The sequence below is a fragment of the Diorhabda sublineata genome, chromosome 5 (assembly GCF_026230105.1).
Source record: "Diorhabda sublineata isolate icDioSubl1.1 chromosome 5, icDioSubl1.1, whole genome shotgun sequence".
NCBI classification, from domain to species: Eukaryota; Metazoa; Arthropoda; class Insecta; order Coleoptera; family Chrysomelidae; genus Diorhabda; species Diorhabda sublineata.
The window spans coordinates 8,581,298-8,605,820 of NC_079478.1; the positions used below are offsets into that span (position 1 = coordinate 8,581,298).

At 32.4% G+C, this 24,523-nt stretch overlaps 1 protein-coding gene across 1 annotated transcript in view; it reads right to left on the bottom strand.

Moving 5' to 3' along the window:
* LOC130444651 (uncharacterized) overlaps positions 1-17,300 on the bottom strand; it is a 172,983-nt gene extending 155,683 nt beyond the window's left edge. The window contains exon 1 of the mRNA XM_056779904.1: positions 17,027-17,300. The gene's annotated coding sequence lies outside the window, so the exon portion shown is untranslated. The remainder of the gene's footprint in view (positions 1-17,026) is intronic.
* Between the last annotated feature and the right edge of the window lie 7,223 nt (positions 17,301-24,523).

Genomic DNA, 24,523 nt, shown 5'->3' on the forward strand with positions numbered 1-24,523 from the left:
ATAATGCAAATCTAGAACGTTTTAAAAAATCGTTGGGATACAAATAAAATCGAGTGAACTGAACAAGAAAAACAGAAAGATGTTATTATAACAGTTATTGGAAACAATATGGGGGATGAGAAAAAAGTTACCACAGCATTTCGAAACTATATATTATGTTGCCATAGAGCAGAAACAGATAACTCTTCTTGACATACAGCAGGTATGCAGAGTTTGAATTTTGCTGTATCATTCAAGTGTCATTATAAACAACGAATGTATCCGCATTTAATTTCCACAGCGGAAATCGTGGAATTCTAAAATCGAAATGTTGTGGATCTTTTGAATCAGATAGATACGATTACATATAATAATAGAGATATGTTAGTATGTAGTGATATTACCGTTACCGGGGTTATAGTGCATTATCGAATAAGTCCAAAGCCACACGAATTAGATTTCGTCCGTACAAGCAAAATAGTAACAATGTAGTGGAATCACCAAGAAATTTTGGATAACCTTTTCGTTAAATATGATATTAAGGACGAATGATTTAAAAAAATATGTCGCTAATGAACTTGATTTGAAGCCTTTTTTTCCACCCACACGTATAAAGAAATTCATATTTAGGGATCTGGTGGGAACATTATCCTGATCGTATAGCAATACCATCATCATAGATCGTAATTGTATCACTTGGATAAAAGACATAACAATATCAGGTCCTATATTGCTAAACTCGAAGCTTGAAAGCAGGTTAAGAATTAAGCAAGCGCGGAAAACTCAACAACATGAGGACACTTCTAGCAAACCACAACCTCAGCCTGGAGCTCCGGATCAAAATGTTTCGCTGTTACATCTATCCTGTTCTTCTATACGGATGTGAAAGTTGGACCATGGATGCGGCCACCGAGAAGAAAATCGATGCGTTCGAAATGTACGCCTACAGCATACATACATAGAGGTCCTACAGAGGTCCCTAGAGAGACTGCATCATAAGAAGAATACTGCTTAGGCAACAAACAGGAATTGTTGCGATGGGTTAGGTGACCAATATGCGGTCATCTCATATACAATCCAAATTTGATTTCTGTTTCTGTTTGGGAAGTTCAAAAAACACTTAATCCGAACACGATTATCTTCAGAAAACGTACAAGGCTTGGCTTAATAGACATCGACCGAGCCAAACAAGTTGGTTATGAGTTCTTATAAATGCCTTGATAGACTTCGTAATTATGTATTATTAAAATTTTATTTAAAAAGCTGTATATTTTCAATATTTGCTGTTTGATTTTATGGGACTAAAATACTAACGCTAGTAGCATTCCACACGTAGAGTTTTTCATGGATAAAACCATTCTTAGTTTGTCCTTGACTTGTTATTTATCATAGCAAAGCTTAAATTGACAGGGAATTGTAGACTTCTGAATCCAAAGGTAAGGTTAGGTTAGGAATAGTATTATAGAAATTCATGGTATAAATACTATCCTTTTACTCATCCTTATATTATACGGATTAATATAATGGTCACGTAAATTTTAGTTTGTAAGTGAGTAAAGCAAAATTGGATAATTAGTCACTTCGTCTTAATTACAAATTATATCCATAGAAAGGTATGTTCGGGATTAACCAGGAAGGTTAGCAGAATGCGCTGAATGAGCGCAGTAACTTGGTCGTTTATAGGTACTAAAAGTGACCTTTCACATTATCACGAATCCTATTTTATATTGAGATTGTGAACATCATCATGAATATTGAGTAATTTCTATGTACTTCTGGACCTGGAAACTATTTGATAAACTCGAGGACATTGAATTCGGGGATGACATATGTCTTTTAATAATAAACACACAGGCTACATAATAACTCAACATTAGTTGGACTCTACATAAACAGTAGATAACAAAACTATTACGACACAGCAAAACCGAAACGCAAAGCGCCATCTATTTAGAGGGAGGAGGTATAGAGCAAATTTTGCTATTCAAGAGAATAGTAGTACCAAAGGAGGTACTGAAGATGATATCGAAAGAAGAATAGGCCTGGCACAACACGCTCTTAAGTTTCTGTATGAAATATAATAAAAAATGTGTGGGAGTTAGACACGACTGAAGAACATCAATCAGGTTTTTCTTAATATGCGAAAGGCTACCACGCCTTACCTTATCAAAATTTTCATTTTTGTAAAATGTTAAAAAAAAATTAAAAATCACAAGGTAAACCATTTCCTTAGATGAATATGGCTAGAGATTATAATATTAGTTGGACAAATATATACTATCAATTAACGAAACTCATACCGTGATTAAACAAAAAAACTGGTTAAGTTTAACAATTGTTAGCGCATATTTGAGTAAATATTGAATCAAGTTAATATTAAGTAGAAACTACGTGTGTTACTGTGCTAATATAAAAATATCATTTATTTATTAAGATTAAACAATGATGTAGCTAATTAAAACTGCGACGGATCTTTTGATTGGATTATATTACATGTTAATGTTGTAGATAATCCAGGCAAAGTTAACAAATAACATTTAATATAAGTTAATCTAGAATATAATCAATCTCGCATTGACATTCAAAAATACTTATCATTAATACAAGAAGTAATATTGACAAAGATTCTGTTATAGACACTGAAGAGGATGCTATTAAAAACTTAAAATATTATTTCAACGATCCAATTAGTTGTCTAAAATTGAATGAAATCGATATAAAATTCGTTATTTATCACCCACAAAAAGAGAAACAAGATGACTTACGATATAATAAAGTTAAAAGTATGACATAATGTGTTACAGCAACTATAATTTTCTAATATTTTCAATACAATGAAAGCTCGATTCACCAGAAGTAGAATTACTTCTCCTTCGGCAAGGAGATTGTTTACTTAAATATGAAAGTGTCTTCAATCGAAAACTGGGGTACTCAAACGGTTTGATTTGATTAGTAAGAATTAGAGACTACCCATAAAAGTTATACATACATTTTTTGAGTTTTTTAGGTTATAATAATTACGGAAACAACTTTATTATTAACAATTTTCATTGTTTTCATGTGATTTTTCATTCCGTTAGTGTCTCCCGTGTTAAATGTAAACAAGCATTACATCTCAATTACCTTTTCGTGGAAATTGGCAATTTTTTTATTACTTTGTCGCCATGCCTACCAATATCTGGCCATTTTTGAACATGAATTTATTTAAGGGGTTCTTCTCATAATTCTATTATTCCAATTTTCCTTTTCGTTAATGGAGGAGTCGAGAAATTTCATAATCATATTTCTTTTATCATTTCCCAATTGTTTTTATGGCAGTCCAAAACTAATTAAAAATCTAATCATAAAATGAAAAATGTTTAAACGAGAAAGGCCGCAATTAAAATAGGAAAAGGCAAATCTTTGTCCTGTTTCAATATTCTAATTTCACATACAGGTAATACTCGTAATTCAGTCATCCTAGTTTGGCATTTCATCTTGAGAATTCTGATATGCGCTGTGACAAACGCGCCCATCAACATCTAGAACTCTACTTCTTCTTTCTCTCTCAATAGGACCAGGTCCTTTTCAATTCTGTACGTTTGGCCCTCTTCCTGGATCTTCCTGAGAAGCTGAACCCCAACTCTCGTACTACCTCTTTGGTGGTCTACCTACAGGTCTGCGTGTGTTCGGAGTTTGAATTTTAGCCCACTTTGCCCATCTGTCTTCTGGAATTCTTTCTACGTGATTCATCCAAAATCTTTTTCGTGCCCTGACCCACCACAACCTGTACGCCCAATTCATCTAGAACTCATTCGATGTTGTTTTTCTTACTGTTTACATTACTGTTTACCAGAATTTTTTTACTGTAAATTTTGTTTTGATTCGATTTCAATAAGTGTTAATATAAACGGTAGTAAGTACCAACACAAATTAAATCAACTGTACGATTTAACAAATTGTTGATATGTTCATCACAATGCATCTTATACAAGAATAGTATATTTATCTACAATTATTCTGGATTTTCAATTTTAGAATGTGAAACGTTGAATTATATAATAGAGGATTTTCATGCAATAAAACAAAAAATGTATAAAAGCATTCTTATAATTGTTCGAAATCGTGTTAACGCAAAGCAACTCGTGTATAAAGAGAAAAATGTTAAGTTTTTAACTCGAGTTTAATGAAATTCGTGTAAAGCCAGTTATTCACGTAGCGTACTTGCGCAATAGTGTAACTAATCGGTGTCAATGTATAGAGTTAGATTGTCTACACAAAGAGCTACTCATTTATACATACATCATCAAATAATTAGCTCCGTGTGTAGAACTTACTTGTGTTCTATCTGCATACTGTATGAAGATGTTATCATCAGGTGACGAAGGCGCATTGGCAGTTGCTGGCGCAATTATATTCATATGGAGCTAGAGATATAACTAAGATTGTTATCTCTTGTTACCTGTTTAATAGAAAAAGAATGGGGTACTGAGGTTAATGAGTGACGAGAGAGGCTGAAACGCGACACCAGCAACTGATAGTCATTTTACGATTACCTACTACACGAAGGTCCTTATAAGTATTATCTTCTATTTTAATTTTTCCATTAACCTATGGTAAAGCGTTATGTTTTTTGTGATAATTCCTGTATTTTATATTTAATAAGCATGGTTCACTATTTCAATAAAATCTTTGATTGTCTCACAATTTCCTGTTTCCAGGTTGTCCCGACACACTCGTACAATCACAATACTTGTGCAAATGTCCTCCAAGACACGTTCCAGCATATTGGTGCAATACAACTGCACAAGTATACTGTTTAAGTATGTAGATACGTAAATAACCGGCTTAAGAATACTTTATGTAAAAAAAAGAATTAGGTGCCAATGCTTTTATTTATTTCCGACTCTTTAAGTGTGAAGTGAATGTAGTTATTATTGTAGTTTTTGAAAATGTCTTCTGTTCCTTTAAATTGCACTGTTTTGACACAAATTTTTGGTGTAGAGTATTTGGTTGAAAAGGAATTCGATAAAAACAGACGTACATTGTAGGGTTCGAAAATGGATTAGGAGACGAGGAATCTTGTTGCTTTTAAATGTGAACAGTTTGCACACTTTCCACTCGAATTTTCTAGAAAATCCACATTTAAAATTTATTTCCTTTTCATCATTAAAAGGTTAAAACTAATAGGATGACATTCTTCGAAAGTTCCTTCTTGAATTTGACGTTCCTAAACTAATTTTCCGAAGTTTAGAAATAAAATTTGCGACGGCGCCTTTTAAACCAGACTCGTTATAAACGGATTAAAGCTACGAGGTGCGATTGAAAAAATTAATGAAAAGTAAATTTGAAATTTTAATTAATTGTCCACTACTTTTAGATAGCAATGCACTTATGACAACATTTAATATAAAATTCGAAGACCTCAGAATGGTTTATATCTACTCTCTCTTTTAATAGCATACCGTTACTTTTCGCATGGTGCTAAATCTGGTAAATAAGATGGTTATCAACTTGTGACACGGCGTGTTGTTGTGATGAATAATGAAGCCTTTTGCTCATTTTTCTGCTCTCTTCGTAACTCTTCAATAATTAATCTGAACTGAACGAATTCGTCCCGTACTTAGCTGCATTTTTTTATTGATGTTACAACTTGTGAACAGTCCTGAACATGAACAAATTATTACCTAAGACGGATTGTAACTTATCACAGGCAATCACTAACAGACTTATAAGAGGGAACGAGCTCTAAATTTACCGTATTTTTTCACGTCGAATTCAATTATCAAGATTTTTAATTCCATTAGATTATTTCCCACGTCTTACCAGAATTAACTTTGTGATCTTACTCTTTAACAATTTTTACTGATTTTTAAATCAGTAGCATCTTTTCTTCGAGACCCATTTTTTCGCCATAATAAATGTACCACTTATCAGTATTATTAAGTAGATATTGGAAATAGTACTAATTTACTATGACTGTGCTTAATCTTCCCACCTATTACTTTCTTAGAGATTACTTGTATTTAATGTTTTTTTTTTCAATTATGTTTTTATCCAACTTACGTGTTTTGTTTTTATTATTATATGTATTCAAATTCAATGAAGATGATGGGTTCTTGGCAACTATTTAAGGTATACGATACGGTATTGAATATGAATAAATTCATGGATTTTTCACAATAATAGATGTACTGGAATTTTAAGTTGTAGTCGGTTTGAGTTATCACCATCACTTATCTCTACCATTAGGTAGAGATTCAAAATACTCGTAGTACTAATTTACTGTGACTTTTAAACGGCATGAAATCGTGTTTTAACAATGCTTTCTTATCAAATCCAAATATTAGAAACACTGTAAATTTCAACAATTTCAACATACCAATCAATGCGTTAAAAATATTTCAAACTTGACTCATAACATTTTTTGGTGACTAACCCACACTAAAACTGATAAATATAAACTGAATTTTGATATATTTATATTAAATAGATTTCTGGAAGATGTACTATTTTATAGATCAATATTTCGATTTACAAAATGCAGAAATCTGTTTTGCAAAATACTGAAATAAGAAATTGCAAGGTAAACATACAATTTTCTTTCTGGTAGTTGATCTCTCATCTCCATTGCTATCTTATCAACTTCCGAGGGAAATATTTCTCGGTGTTATTACTTTTCAAGGTGGGTGTGAGAATAATTGCTTCCACCGATAAATACTTCCATAATTTTTAATGCAAAGTTTTCAACTGATTAGTAGATATTTGTGAAAACAAGGCAACGGAGAATTTAGCTGTTTTTAATACGGAAAATAAAACGTGATAACTTCTTAATTTCAAAGCATTGCAACAATTGTTTCCATATTGAAACTGTTAAATCCCCATTTTAAGATATGTTTTTAGAAATTTATGAAAATACATGTATGTAGAAAGAAAGTGACTTATCGGAAACAAAAATAGAATCAAATTGTTTTTACAAGGATTTATTGATATCTAGTTAGCCTAGTCCAGTTCCATACATAAAAAAAATATTGCGTTACCATAGCAACGAAAAATAATTTATTAGAAGTTAAGTGTATTATTTTACGTCAAAAAAGTAAACCAATAAATTAAAAGAAAAATGATGTCCACCGAAATTGTGAAAATCGAAAAATTGAACTATCAAGCCATCGTCAAGTACCTGTATTTAAAAGGGTTAAAAGGTAAGCAGATTTACGAAGATATGCTTAATACCCTTGGTGATCAATGTCCTTCGTATGCGACCGTGAAAAATTGGACTGCAAGCTTCAAAGGAGGTAAATTTTCCATTGAAGATGATGACCGATCGGGAAGGCCACTTTCTGTGTCAGTTCCCGAAAATATCGATGCAGTTCATGCAATGATATTAGACGAATTGGGCTAAAACGGATATCTGAAGCACTGAATATTTTATACGAACGCATTCATCATATAGTTCACGTCAATTTGAACATGAGAAAAATTGCTGCAAAATGGATCCCCCATATGAATGAATGAAATAAAAGCTTGCAGGGATAGAAGCATCGCGTTCGATCTGTGCTCGATTTGAAAACGATGTAGACTTCTTAAGCCGAATTGTTATTATGGATGAGACTTGGGTACATTTCTACGATCCAGAAACAAATCAACAATCGATTGAATGGCGACACTCTGGTTCTCCAAGTTTCGTGTCCAAAAATCTGCTGGAAAAGTTCTTGCTTCAGTTTTTTGGGAATGCCATGGAGTAATCATGATTGATTTTTTGGATAATAAAAGCTGTGAATGTCTGGTTTGCAGAGCAAGAAGAAACATTTTTTTTTCTTCTTCCAACTTCCAAATTGATCCTTATTAATTAAAAATGATGATGAAAAATGTCGACAAACGGATATGTCATGTTCCATTTACATATAAGTCATTTAGTTGAAATACACCAGAAAAAGAACTATTTTTCTGTGCGCAGAGGTCATACTTTTTCCAAGACTACATAAGCGTCTATTCGAGAAATAATAACTATTTATGATATAAGTGTTGGAAGTAACTATCCATTTTATAAAGGAAAAAGGTTCACAAATGTTCCCATACTAAAATATATAAAAATATTTTCTTTCCAACGTTTTAATCATAATGTCAAATGCATTTCTTGTGAACTAACCATATTAGATGACGGAATTGGATTAGTTACCAGCAAATAATATTCACAGATCACTTTTCTTATTTTAAATTCTTACTATATCTTGTATAATGATGAATGATATTTGAAAAATATATCCCAAACAAATTTGCTCAAGTGATGTAGTATAAGAAAAGTTTGATGAACTCGTCTTTTTGGCATATTTGGAGAGGAATCAAAAGTATGGAACTTTTTGGGATAAATTTTGTCGTTTCCACTATCGTTCAACTTGTTCAGTGGTGTGCCGTATACTGTGGTGTCTTCAGTTTCAATTAGTGAACGTATCAAAGTGTTTTGATCTTAGGACCGCTGCGCCGTTTTAGCAATGCTATTCTAGATCGTGTCGTACAAAAGAATAGGTATTTGAGTGTAATATATTACATTTTGTAACCATTCTTCGTTTTTTCTATTGTTGGTGAAAGAAACTGAGCACCACTTTTGACTGTGGTACTGCCAGATCATGTTTAAATAGTATTTTAGGTTATTTTTAAGGTCTTGAAAGAATGACTTTTATTCTTATATGATCAATTATTTTTCCTTGAAAATAAAGTACTTTGCCTTTACTTAAATGATACTCTTTGACTTCACCTTGTGGCTGCTCTACAACGGAACAGTACCGCTGTATTTATTGTAGATCATGATTTCATCTATCCATCATTAATTCATAAAAGTTTTGTTAGTGATAATTCATTAAGTTCATCAATTACTTTCAGTACATGTGGGTGCTTATTATTTTTTAGGTATTTTAGAACAGACATTTTATATATTGATTGCTCTATTGCAACTTTACTGGTAGGTTTATTACAAGAACTGATTATATTACATCTTAACATTGTTGCCCACACGATCACATAACTATCATCCATATTGACAAAATTTCTAAATTTTGCTTTGAACTTAATCACCGTCGAAGGTGAAATAGGTCGATGGGGATATTTATTGTCAAATTAGTTCCAAAACTCAGTTGTGTACTGTTCCTATCTCCATAACGTATCAACATTGAAATCTCTATCCGTTGGTTTTCGCTTAACCAGTTCCTCTCTTATTCATGATACAGTTGTTAGTTTGAAATCTCTATCCGTTGTTAGTAGCTTCCCATTATTTTACAGTCTAATTATTGAGAAACTTGTTCTTGGAATCTAAAAAATTTAAAAGGTATCTTATTTATTAATATATAAAAGCGTTGGATCGGAAGTTAGAAAAATACGTAGATAAGTATCACCAAATTAGTTTTTAGAAATGATCTTACATGGCATATGCGTTCTTTTTGATGGCATTGCGCTATTTAAAAAAATATGATAATAAGTACGTAATTACTCTAACAATTAAGATCAAAAATATGAATACAACAAAAAATTAGCAATTCCAAATGAAATCGACAATTTTTCTTCAAATTCCAAATAAAGCTCACTGTATCACCACAAAAATACAAAAAGCGTGCTTTATATTTAATTCCAATGTAGAGAATTATCACTATGCTTTTTGAATAATGACCATCATTAAATATCCGTTAATAAATACCTTCGAAGATATTTTGATTAAGTTACTGAGAAATTTCTCGAGAAATATAAACGTGTCAAGGTCATTGATATTTTCTAATTTCCTATCGCTTACATTTTAAAATAATTATGGATTTTAATGTCAAAAAACTTCATACCACCTGCAATATAAAACTAAAAGTTGTTTATGGTATTTTCTTTCAATAATACCTTGGTTCCAATTTATAAATCATATCCCTCAATGATACATTTTCGTTAAAATTTCAAGAAGGCAGAGTAAAACAAAAAAAAATTTGTCAAGATGATAAAATTCTCATATTTATTCACAGTTCTTCTTGAATAACTTGATTATAATCATGTATGATAGGAGGGAACAAACTTTGCAAAGAGAAGCCCGAAGTAGATACGAAAGATGCTACTTAAGTTTTGACATATGGCAACACTGATGTGAATATGTCAAATCTGACATTGCCATCATAAAGTTTAACATTTTTAAAGGTGAACGTCCTCAAATCGTGTTTATTACGAGTTCTATTTGAGTTGTTCTCATACTTGAAACATTCAAATTTAAAAAATGGAATTAAATAGCAAAGATTCAACGTGGATTAAACCAACAGCACTATGCGGATCAACTTCGACTTTTGTTCACGAAGCACCGTCTTTAGTTAGTTGTCCGAATTCAGTCGTGGTAGCAATTCGTTAGAATGGATTTCGTGAAGGTCGTTCAAAATTGGCTGTTGTGTTAGAATACATCGATGCTGTGCGTAAACTGATACTGCAAGATCATTATGTGACATCCGCACATCGGTAGATTAAAGCATACTTAGGCATTAGTTCCACACGCATACATACAATATTGCATGAACATTTGGCTGTCAAAAAGATTTGTTCCCGTTGGATACCGCATAATTGGACAATTGTTCACAAAATGTATGGGTCTTTCGTTACCGTTACATTAGAGCAACGTAGAACGGCTAATTCTGAATGTTGCAACATCATTTTTTTGCCAGTGTTTTTTAGGGAAACCAAACGCAGAAGACGAATCATTATCCACCACGACAATGCGAGCGATCACACATCAGTTTTAACCAAAAATGTTTTTGTACAGTCAAAACATCGAATTGATGGATCATCTGCTGTACAGTTTTTGTTTGACATCCAATGATTTCTTCGTATTCCCGCAGATCACAAATAAATTGCAAGGTCGACGTTTTTATACAAGAGGTACCTCGATCAGAATGGAATCGACAATTGGTTCAAACGCAAGGAAAAGTGTTTTGATCTTAATCTTAATCTCAATTATAAATATTAGTTTTAATTTGTCTTTCACAAAACTTAAGTAGCAACCCTTGTATAACAGTGTATTAGTCTTGATCAAGTATCAAGACATTTCACTTTCAGTTTGGTTCAGAGTTTAGTTGTAGTAATAGTGCAATAATAAATGAAGCTTCTTCTCAAGTTAAACTTCATAGGTAAGTTGTTAAGTTATACAATTATTCCAATGTTTGAATTCAAATCCCGGGAAAGTTAGTGAATAGTATAGACCGTACTCGTTCGAAGTTAGAAGTTTTAAATTTTATGCATTTTACTTCAAATTTATACTCAATAACTTCTTACAACAATTGCTTTTATCATAATTTTCATAATAGTTTCAATAAAATATTATCTGATAGACAAATTTTCACAATTTAAGTATTTTTGACTTATGTTTTCTATAATGAAAATGCTGGTGGATACCTTGCAAATATACTATAAAAATTAAAATTCTTCATATCTTGATCCCAAATATTCTTCAAGGCAGAACCAGATTTTTGTACCCTAGATAGGCGACATGAAAGAAACCATAAAATAATCTGAAATGCCTAATAACATACCTATGTATAAATATTCGCCAGAATCTCCTAGTTTTTAATATTTCTTTCTAAGATTTACCAAAAAGATCGAGGGGATAGAAACGTTGATTGGGTTGCATTCTGTTCTGTTCATGCAATTTTGTTTTTCTAGTCTATGTTTTCAGTAGTTTCACTAGTTTCAAGAGCATAAACTTTAAACACTTTAAATTTGTTGCATCTCTTTATTCGATTATATGAATAATTTTTTAACATTTTACTTCTGATTTTTAGAAAGCCTCTTGAAATAATGTACACTGTTTATAACTGTACCAAAACGTTTGTATAGCGATCACTGAACTTCTTAATGAATACAAAGTCGCCTTTTATTAAAAATACTAAGTGTTCTTGATTAAAAAATAACCTCAAATAATTGCATTTCTTCCATTATCACTTATAATGTACGGGGTCTGGCTATTAAATAATGAGACTGTGCGCCTAGACGGCGCCCTAAATGGGTGGGGTAAAAAACGAGTAGTGCGTTGGGTATCTAGATATCTTGTCTATGCATGACCCAGAACAGATCAATATCAAATTTCTCGTTAAATTGAAAAAAACTCGGACTGAGTGCTATAAATTGTTGCAAGAGGCCTATGGGGACAATTCTCTATCTTGTGCGCGTGTTTTTGAGTGGTGTAAGCGCTTTAGTGAGGACCGAGAGAGTACTGAAGATGACCATCGCCGAGGTCGCCCTGTGGCTTTTTCAACTCCGGAAACAGTAACCAAAATCAACCAAATTGTGCGTTCAGATTGTCGAATGAGCATGGGGATGATTGCCGAGGCTGTAAACGCCGATAAAGAAACGGTTAGAAAAATTAGTATTACACGAGGAATTACACAGGACAAAACTCTGTGCGAAGTTGGTGCCAAAAAATCTGACTCCTGACCAAAAGCTCTTACGTCAATGTTGAGATTTACTTGAAAGGTTAGAAAAAGATCTGCTTTGAAAGAGACACGATTGGAGGCGATGGGAGCGGTAAAGCCTTTTCCGTAACCAGTCTCGTTATTTAATATCTAGACCTCGTATATATACACCAATGAGATCTTCAAAATACAAAAAAAACATTCAACAACTAAATGTCTTCAGTACAAATAAATCATTCATCGTGATAACTTACACATACAGTAAATTTCGCTTATCAAAAGACAAATTCTATTAAAAAGACGTACTGTAAGAAATTATCAATCATCTGTGACTGGTAATGAATTCGTTGCATTTCTGATTAATTATTTACGGAAAAATCGTTTGAAACCGTAAGAAATGCATTTATTAAACATGTCCCTGGTTCTTTATCTGAAGTTTTTCATTTATGAAAAACAAGTTTATGATCATATTGGAATTCCAGACAAATAATCTATTAATATCCAGAAAACTCCAATGAAAAAAGTTTTTTATATATGTACCAAAACCTAAATCTATCGGGAACATTGCACACATTGCTTGAGATGTCAAAATACACAGGTGATACTATATATTTTGAGGTATTAGAAAACAAAAAGTCTTTGAAAATAATTCTATTTATTATCAAAGTAACCACCACATACATGTATGTACTTTTGTAACTAAACGTTCCACAATTTAAATGCTTAAAGCCAATCATATTTTGGAATGCTCATCTATCTCATGTTACGTCGTAAAACGTTGACCACGCAAGCGTTTCTTCAGTTGTATTGCTTCAAATAATCCTGCAATACGGAAGAAAAATACGAACATAGTTTTCTTTAAATACTTTTGTTTTTGGTTTCAATAAATCTTCGTAAGCACACATCATAAGATGTCCATTCATTATTTAACATTTCTAACATTTCCAATGAGATTTTTATTTATTCTACCTTTTGAAAATCGTATGTGGCCCCCAACGACTAACAAGTTTTATCACATGAAGATGATCATATAAAACTGAATTCATTGTTGCGGAACAAAAACCAAATCTTTTGAAAAATATTTATTTTTAATAAAATGCGAAAAAAATTAATAAACCCGTTTTTATGACGCTTAAAAAAAATGAAATAAATGGAAATTTTAGAAACGACGTTTCCATGTAGTCCAAAAAATGGAAAATAGAATATAGAACCGAATTAACAAATGACGTTTTTATGATCCCTAGAAGAAGAAAAATAGAAGAAATGAATCACGTTTCCATGACATCTAAAAAAAGAAACTAGATTAAATAGATAGGGATTCAAAAACCACGTTTTTATGACGTCGTAAAAGAGGAAAAGTTGAATTTACATAAACCTTCTATGCCTGTACTGCCATAATCCGATTGCAAATATGAAATTTTATACAACCCTCTGTAATTATTCCAAAAAATTTATATTTCCCTTCTCCTATCACTGTTTAGAAAGAACAATGAATGCAAACATGTGTCAAATAAAATAAATCCATAGACATATAAGAAACACATCTTTTCAAGTTGCAAAACTTTCAAAACATTGAAATCTTTGGTGACCTCATTAGAAAAAATAGATTGAAATGGGCCAGAGACCATCGAAACAGTAACTTGGAACGATGGAACAAAATACCTTGGAATTTTGAAGTTTGTATAGACGATAGTCGGAGTAGATTCCCCCGAGAATAAGACATTAAATCCAGATTGTCTGAAACAAAAAATTTGAGTTTCGGTAAACGTTATTGTGAGGGTGCAGATATCCGGCTATTAAACTTAGTATCATCAATACCGATAAATATTTAACTATTCTTGAGGAATGTTTATCACCCAAAATCGAAGAAACTTTGGATTCGGAGGATGATGTCATATGTCAGCAAGCCAGATTTGCCTATCATGCGTCCAAAACAGCATTAAAATGGTTTGAGGATAACAATATTCCAGTTTTAGAAAGAGTCTTAAACAGCTCTGACAAAACGTTGACAGAAACTTTATAACGCGCATCTCCTGTCAGATCAATAGGAGAATTGAGCGCCCAGAACCCTTTCATGCTTGTTAATATTTCGTGAACTATTTTTGAAGGTGATAAAAAGTCTCAAAAATCAGACGAAATATTGATACCTGTCAATAATTATAATGTAGTTATTTCAAAGACTGTTCAAATGACCGTTCGGAACGGTTTAAATGTTATAAGGAAAAATGAAAGTCAATTCTGTGGCTATAACTGGACAAAAATTCAGAATTTTCAATGGAAAATCAGTGATATCAAAGTCATGGTTATTAGTATTTTTTTTAAGGCATAGTTCAATCAAAATTCGTTCCGACATTTATGTAAACACTAAATTGTATAAAGAACCCCTTGAACGTTTGCGAAACGATGTGCGAAGAAAGAGACTTGAAAATGAGGCTTTAGTGAAATCGTGTCTTTTGTTAAATATGGAACTTGAACAATGCTTAAACATCGAGTTTTTTGTTCATGATAAACTAAATTTAAGTGGACACTGTAGATACTACGAGAATAGAGAAACATCGCCTTGTTTCCAGACAAACTTTTTTAGGTTTGGCCCGACATTTATTTCTCAGATTGTAGTTTCAGGATCTCCTTTTCACCACCAGCTATGATCGAATTAAGGAATCTGTTGTGATTTTCAGTTGTTGAAATGTTTTATCTTCTTCTTCCATGCCTTGACTGTTAGCTATCAATTTTGTTTGTATTTGAAATATAGTGCCCAAGATGCTCACGATCTGTTAGAATTTGTTTATAATGACAATGTAGTAACTTTGACAAGGGAAAGGGACAACTGTAAACCCCAAATTTTATAAGGGGTTACTACATTTACGAAAATTTGCCGGAAAAACAATATTACACACAGAAACGTCTTGATATCATTTTGGACAGCAGCAAAGAAAGTAGTTTTGAATTTAACGTTGGGATAAATGTATTGCTTGCCAAGGACAATACCTTAAAGGAAAATAATTCAATATTTTCACTTTGTTTTTAATAAAATAATTCTCTGTATTTTTTATCGCAATTACTACTTTTTGAGGGCAATTTTTTTCAAATTGGGAACATGCTAATTCGAAAATTGATCTGCAGCTGTGTGTATTGATTAATAAAAGTTTTAAATTAGGAAAAAAATAAAATTATAAGTGGGATATTGGTATACATATTACATATCCCAATTTAACGAAGCAAATATGAATTTTGGTGTTGAATTATTATTTATATTTTCTGACTTCAACTCTTATTATTTGAAAAAATGTTCCCCAAGATTTAAATGTTAGAAACCTAAGGTGGCTAACGTGTATATCAAGTTGCTTAGGTTATTTTTGTATAGGTTTTATAGGTATGTCATTCAACCAAGTCATAAAAATTAGTACTCCGATTTTTTCAATCTGATAAATGTATTATACAAAATCTCTATTGGGTATTAGTTATTGTTTTGTGTGTATTAATACGCTAAGTAAATACTTTTTTTAATTTCTTAGAAAAATGATATATGTTGACAATTTATTAACATAACGGCAGGAGAAGAGCTACCAGACATAATTCGTGCTTTCCCTGACAACATGTATTAAGAAATAGAAAATGTACTTGATAGAGAGTTAAGTCATCCATTTTAAATTTGATCAGTTTAAAATGGATGCCTACCTTTAACAGTTAGAAGATTGAAAGAAGCCCGGTTTAAGTGTAAAAAGCCTGCTACAATTTTGTTACTTATGCAGATTAATACTCGTTAAACGTTCTGCAAGTGAGCCTAAAATCTCCAGATGGTCGTGATATAATACGACGTAGACATGAGGAATGAATTGCTAAATTCTATCCTCAAATTGGTGATTTAAAAATTGGGGAAAATATATTACAATAACTGGTATGGACAACTTAAATGAAATTGTCATGTATATCTAGTAGCCACCAAGTAACTCTGACTTCTATCCAATAGAGCACGTATCACGTATATGTGTCAATGAGTTTTTAGAGCGTGTTGTTCACTTGGAATAAAAAAACATTCACCAAAAAACCATTCAAAACTTAATAATAACAAGACTACCCTGATGAATGCAAGCGGTTCTAGAAGCTCTATGAGCTATACAGTGCGTTTTTGAAATTTGAATGATGGGATATTACAATTACAAATTTTATAGTAGTCTGTTGAAGCTAAAGATGAGTTTATATTATGTTAATCAAATAAGATGGAAATCCCCTTGTTAATTTAACGAATACTGAAATATACAAATTAAGAAAGAGATGCATGGATCTACAATCTTTATAAATTCAAATTTAATCTTTTTGATTTGATTATTTATTAGATTTTAAATGTCATAGAATACGAAAAAAATCAAAATGCTAATGCGTTTTTTCATTCAGTTGTTTTTGTTAATTTAATAAAATCTGAATTTTCATATAATCAGATTCTAACGAAACTAACTTGGATTATTTATAAAGTTTTAAACATAATTTATTGGATTTAGAAAACGTATAGAAAATTAAACGTATAGGTAATTCACACATGCATTTTTGAAAACATCATTACAACGTCCTCCGATTTTTCAAAGTTTGGACGCAGTCCAAAGCCTACATTTTAGAATCGACCTACACAAACAAATCATCAAAAAACTCACCAAACATTCAATGCTAGTTTTTTCAAAGCCTCAACGTATCCATAAAAGTCACACAAAATATTCACAAAAAAAGAAGAAAAAAACGAAGAGTAAATCGGAATAGATCAGGTAACCCCGAAAAACACATAAAATTCTCGTAATAAAAGTGTCACACTTAGTGTTCAATATTCTCAAAAGTATCTGTTTACATTCCCCGGTCGCAAAAAGAACGTTATACTACAAGACGTTCCACACACTCCTCGTTCCGATATGATACTGTTACCGAACTGAGTGCAGCGCGCTAGAGATAGCGCTGGTTGAACAGATAGATATTTGTTGCGGTTCATATACAACAGCAGTGCCGACGAATTCCATACTGCGGTCCAAGCAATTCATTACCTGATATACGCGTGGAGCTATTAAAAATTAAGCTAGGCTCATTGGATTTCTCAGTAAACTGCGAACCACCAGAACAAAATAAATCTACGAGGTTTCAGTTCGGTTGCGTATAGATAGTGACAGTTGCTGCCGACTTTGTAGCCGGTGCCAAAGACAACTTTATATAATATATGATTTGTTGTTGTTTTTTTTTGAATTTTGTTTTATTGTTCTTATTACATACAAATGCAATAGCGATGTCGGCAATATGTTTGTTTATAAGTCTAATAAATATTTAGAATGTACTAGAGGAATATGAAATAACGGGATGTTTTTTGACCATTTATTAACCATAAAATTGAACGACTTAAGATATAATTAATCATCTAGTTAGAAGGTACTAGCAATATTCAATCAAACTATTCATTAGAATTTATATCCACTATACAGTATTGTGGTATTTATATCTAATATTTCCATATGTATAGAGAGAAACTTTTTAATTGGAATTAGTAAATCTTCCATTGCCTCCGGGCCCTCTTAAGAGCGATTCCAGCATTGGAGTACAGATTATGGGGACCTACTGCGTGTGCGAAGTGAAAAAGTCAATATTTATCTGTCTCCTTCATTTCCGTATGCTCTTCCGCGTTTATTTCCAGGGTGATCACTCGCATAACACGAAGAGGAGTGCAGTTGAACAAAAGGTGAATTAGAGTTTCATCTTGGATACCTGAGCATTTTGTTTAAGCTCATTATCTTTAAGCTTAATTGTTAAGGTTATGATTGTATTTAAAATTGCCAGACGGGTACCAAACGCAACTCCAATATTGGCCAATGATCAACGGGATGATCAGCCTTAGCTGATTTCTTATTAATCGAACGAAACTGTATCTCAGTGCTTCGAATTAAACTTCAAAAAGTGCTTCAGTATGATGCTTACCGGTGATTCCCAGCCACCTGTCCATTAGATTTTTGATAAAACCATCGTTAAGGGAATAGAGAAGACCGATAACATATTCGTCACATAACCCGTATGGCCTCCCATTTCAATGAGCGCTCTGGTGTCTAGGGACCAGCTGATACAGTTATTTATCGACAGCCTTTCAATACAGCCCTAAGTATTTCGAGAGCTTGTTTATTGTTACAGACTCGTAGCAGATATAAATTGGTTTGTTTCTGTGTTATTGGTTGATTATCTCTCCAGTACATGCTAAAATCTGGGCTTCGAAGATTGTGACTAGGGAAACGAGCCTTATAGTTTCCTTCAATCTCAATGCGTAACTAAAGAAAGTTGCTTCTTCTTCCAGTTATGTTCTGAACGCATCTGTGTACTAAACGGGTCTATTTGGGTTTAGAAAATTAGGTTAACCCATTTCTCAGTAAAAGCTTTTTCGAGGGTCCTGAGCTTTGGTATAGCCGCACGCCCATATTAGACAGCTATTCAAAGCTCTTATGATTGCAACCTAATGGCAGTTTTTACCTCGTACCCATGAGTAAAATGCCGAAACCGGCTAGAATGGAAAATAATAACAAAAGCAGCCAAAACAAAAGACAAACTATAAAGAAAATAAGAATTAGATAACTAGGAGTAATCCACCTCAAAAAAAGGATTTAAAGCGCCAAAAGCGATAGCCACTGCTAGGATGGGAGTAGTCATAACCACAATGGGTTTTATTAAATCAACGTATCAGCCTTAAAGGGACTCAATTACCTGGATGTGCATCATTACTTATTGATATTAAAAGCTTTTTGCATCTTATTTCTTCATATGTCAAGGTCGTGGTCCTGTATAAGAAGTGCAAAGTAATCGACTAGCCTATGGTATGCACCTTTGTCTACTGCATCTCAACCAGCATATTATTAATAATCGTTTACATGAAGAAAAAGGATAACCCGCTATAAAGGCATCTTTTTTACATGTGTCTTCACGTTGCCTCCAATTTCAGAACTATTTCTTTATTATTTATCAATTTAAGATCTCTTATGAAGATTTTGTCGTTCAGCAGTTCTCTGTACTAGGCGTAAGAAAGTCTTCAAGTTGATAGATTTCTGGTCGGTATTGTAATTACCAATAGCTTATTCTTACTGATTCTAAGCATGCTATTTGGAATAGGCAACCCAGGTGAGTGGTAGAGAAGAAAACCTTGAATTTGATGTTTTTCCAAAATCACCACAGCTAGATGCTCGATCTGATCTCGCAACTAAAATGAATAGAAGAGATGTAGTGGGATGTTGTTTATCACTTGATCTCTATATATTTGTCCTGTAATGTTTCCATTGAATATAATCAATATAGTACGGGCATTAAAACAAATTCCTACTCAAATCATAATTGTACTTCTTCGAATCTCTTGGACCGGACGATGTCAATGGATTTATCCATTTTCGTTCTTGTCTACTATCTGAACATAATACCTGAAGGGACTCATCCCTGAAGATCACCTTGCTCCAATGCTCAAGCTAGTTTTTGTTTCCTACTTGTAGGTATTTTGGTAGTATCCTTAAAAAGTCGCGTGGATCTTAAATTAATATCACGAATTCTTTTGCTTATTGTAAAGATCAATGAAGAAACATTTCTACTCAGGATTCTGCAAGTACTACGAGAGTTTCTACCAATGACGGTTGTTATATGGGCTCTCCAAATTCTTTGCCTTTCGGCAACAGTTTCAGTTTTCTGGAACCGATTGAGCATCCTCGAATTTACTTTGGAATACATTTACACGATTTGCAACGATTACGATTTTTTTAAAGATATGAACAAACGATCTCATATAAACAGACTTACAATCCTGTATATTTTCAATTTTTTGTTACATCTACAATTTTATTGATTCTTATAGAAACCTATCGGAAAAAATTCTATTTCTATATTTTATGTGCCAAAGTTTCTATTATTGTAGTAACGAAACGTATTCTTCTAACAAGCTGCTTTCTATTAAACTAAAAATCGATTTGCAGTGAACGTTCGTGCAGAAAATTTTCAAACTGGCACATTTTCTCTGGAAACATTGACCTAATAAAGTTAACGTTGAACCTAACGACGCTCATTTCGGTCGATCGTCTGTGAATATGACGACAGAAACTGCTCTAAAATTCATGTTGGTGAAGTCTGTGACTGGCTTTATACCAAAGTGAACTTAAGATTACTTTCGAAATCATATGATTTGACAATGAATGAATTGTCATCGAACAATTTGTGGTATACGTTTTCTATTTGAAATTATAAAAAATTTTCCATAAACGAGGAATTTTGTATTTATTGTTAGGTAGTCAGATCATTGCACGAAGTTATGCTTAAGTAGATCAGCGGATTTTTTTCAAAATAATATACTTCATTTCATAATTGGCTTATCTTTCTAACAACAACTTTTTAATTATAATATAATTTAATATAATATAATATAATTTGATACTATGAAGTCTACTTTATCACTTCTTTTAAATGTATACGGATAATAAATATTAATCTACAATGTTTGGACTTGCAGAAGATTGCTTCGCAAAACGTGGGGCTGAAGCCCCGTACTGTTGTGAAAAGAAAAATATGTATATGAGGCCATCATACACGTGAGTCCCGAATCTTTATGCAGAAAATTTGGCAGTAAAAACTAAAATTGTTCTGCATATACAATGACTATGGAGATTAGCACAATATGGCCATGCGGCTATACTACAGGACAGGAGCCTAGAAAACGTTCTAACCAAACTTAAAGTCGTCTTGCCTGAAAGACAAGAATGGGAAGATAACACTCCTAATTTACTAAACCCTGAAGGTCCTAATTTCTGCTAGAGGGCCAAAAGTGTAGGATCAAAAACATTTATATCTTCTGCGGCTATTAATATACTCTTGAGGCACTCGCGGTGGTGGTTATCACCTCTAAGGTAGTAAAAACGGTATTGAGTAACTTCAAAAACCGGTAATGAACAACTACGTGAAATTTGTGTAAGAAACTGGACATTTTGGTATCAGGTAAAGCGCAGACGGGTAAGCGAAAATGTTACCCGTATCCAATGATGTCATCACCAAAACCCTCTTCAGAAGGCCATAAAAAGTACTGGTAGACAGTTTCATTCAACTCGAAAAAAATCAACTAATGCTGATCATCGGGTTGATTACTGGCCCCTTATATACGGCAAAACACAAGATACTCTATGTCTAAGATGAAAATTGGAGGAGGATACTCCACTCCACGTACTGTTCAAATGCACTTTCCTTCGTGGTGTTTGAAAGAGCATCCTGGATATGAGCGCGAAAAAGCATATCGAAATCTAGGAATCAGAAATGTGTAGGCTTCTTTGTTTAGAACACAGAGTAGGTTTCTTGGAGATAGAACTAAAAAATCAAACAAAGGATTAGGAATCAGCGTACTGAGTATCAACTAGACTAAAATAGGAATGGGTAAGCACAAGGTGAAATGCAGAGAACCGGGCAGAAATAGAAATGGGTGTGTATAAATTTGTGAAACAACAAATATATTCGAATACCTGGGAGTAATCGTAAATAGTAAAAAAAAAGAATGTAATGAACAATAGAATAAAATCAGGCAATAAACTTTAATGGAAAAATTTACGAAACAATGTTATAACTTGCAGGGGTCGTAGAATTAGAAATACTGAGAAAAACTGAGAATACCGAGAACACATGAACCACAAAATAAGAATTTATATGGAGGGAAAAAACAGTAACAAAGGGGTATGTGTACAGAGAAAAGATCTTTCATCACTGTTAAACAAAATCATTGAGTGGAGAAAAGTGAGTAAAGGAAGATTTAGAAATAACGATTTGGAGGAAAATGAAGAAATAATGAAGCTAATATCCAGTTCGTTAAAAGACAACCTTCGAAGTTCACAGCAGCATCACTATATCCTATTAAAACAAATGATTCTGAAGTACTTTCACGTATATCCTCTTCTAGTAAATAGAAATATTATTTAAGGGGAGCTTCATAATCAAATGTACCAAAATCAAATATGATTAATCTACTTTAGTTGAGAATCCCTTTAGACATTCCCACTTGTATATAGTGATAAATGGTAAAATATTGAATTGAAATTTAGTAATAACATTTTTTACTGATCTTCATGTCGTCTTAGACACTCAAACATTTCTACTGTAACTCTTTGACATTGGTAAATCTTTAGGTCCAAACTCTACTGACTTCCATACTAAAACGTTTTTCATTACTCGACACTGTATCGTGTACCTTGAATGGTCGATAAAAAGTAATCAACTCTAATGAATTTATATTGTTAATAATAATAAAAGGGAAGCGCTAAAATTTAATGCAAAAATCGCAAACGAAACTAAAATCCATAAAACAAACATGTATTAAATACAACACTGTTAACCGCCACTGTTTACAGAAACCAAACATTTTGTTTAGTAAAAAGTAAATAATGGGACGTCTCATTTGAAATAATCATCCAACTTTTGATATAAGCGCTTTCAGGGTTTATAGGTTTATAGTAGAATTATCTATTTTATCATGTAAATTTGTATTATAAGCGATTTTTTAAAACTCGTCCCAATATCATATCAGTTTTGCTGTTGGAATTATTTGATACTTTTTACAGTAAAAGTACTTCTCAAAGTTCAATTTTACAAATATTTTAAATTTTTTAGTGAAATTCGAAAATGGTTGCTTCTTTCAAATACGTTGAGTTTTATGACATTTCGAAAACTTCTGAAATTTCCCAAATATTTGAAACTCATTATGCTTGTTTAAATCATATTTAATGTTTATGCATTTATAATTAACCTGTTTAAAAGTAAATAGATAGAAATGACGACAGCGTGAAAAATGTTAAGTATTTAATCTTCCAGACTCATAAAACAAATAGTTTTTTCACCTCCTGTATTATTATATATTATAGCTGAGATTAAGAATCTATTTATAACAGTATTTTTTCCTTTTATTACATTAATTCGGTTCTTTCAGTGAAGGTCACATCGATTAAAACCTTGACCTAATCAAATGATTAACATTGTGGTCAGATATGTTAAATAGTGTGCACCTGCCAAGACCATGTCTCAATTGTTTGGTAATCAGTTGCACGTTTTATCGGAATACATTGCAATGTTGCCACTCGCAGCATTTTTAATGGGGAAACAGGAAATTGAATCACGCCTTGAACTTTCTTTATTCTCACAGTTTTCACATTTACTAATTAGAAATGAATGAATTTTGACTTGTGTAGGATTTCCATGAAAGGCGATACGTTGGTATTTTAAAGCTTTTCCAATCAAACTCAAGCTATTATCAGTAATGTTGTTACCTCGTATAAGATATTAGCTTTGTTCGCGGATCATATTCCGAATAAGTTTAGGGACCACACATTTAAAATTGTCGTTATCCATGATCGTTAAAATTTTCTAAATAGTGTATAAAGCCTATGAATTAATAAAGGAAAAAATGTGATTCATTTATGTAATAAATATATGACTCATAAAAACTTAACAGAAGCTTTCGCAACAAATTTACCACATTCGATTATATTTTTTCTTAGATTATTGTCTTTATAAGAACTGGAAATATATGAAACTTCTTCTCTGAGTGATAAAAATGACCCTTAGTTATATTTACAAAGGGGGATTTCCCTCCAAAGGTAACTCATGTTTTTAAATATAGAAAAGCACTATACACAACACTTATCTGAAGGTTACTAAACCACTGAACTAATTCTGGAAATTATGACTGGGACACAGCCGTACGCCATCCGAGTGGCGTAGAGTGTAGTGATTATTACTAGTACTGCAATTACTTAATTGTTGAATTAACTTTTTATTACACAATTTTATTAACGGATATAGTTCGAAAAACGTTATCATTATTACCTCCCTTAGTGTTTCTTTAAAATCCCCGTCTTTAATTTGGCAATAGGCAATTTTATTATGACATTCTTCGTCAATATTTGAGCAGATTTGTATTAAGTTGGCATTGTTTTGACTCGTAATTTTTATAAGCTCTTGCTCTTGTACATAACTTTTGTCCAATAAAATAACCGCAGTTGATCTATTGGCGTGAATAGTAACTTTTTTTCCCATCAATCGTTTCTGTTGACGATTTCCTCAATTTTGAATCGTTTTTCTTCCAATGGGGATATTATCATATCATTGATCATTTTCGAATTTCCAGTAAC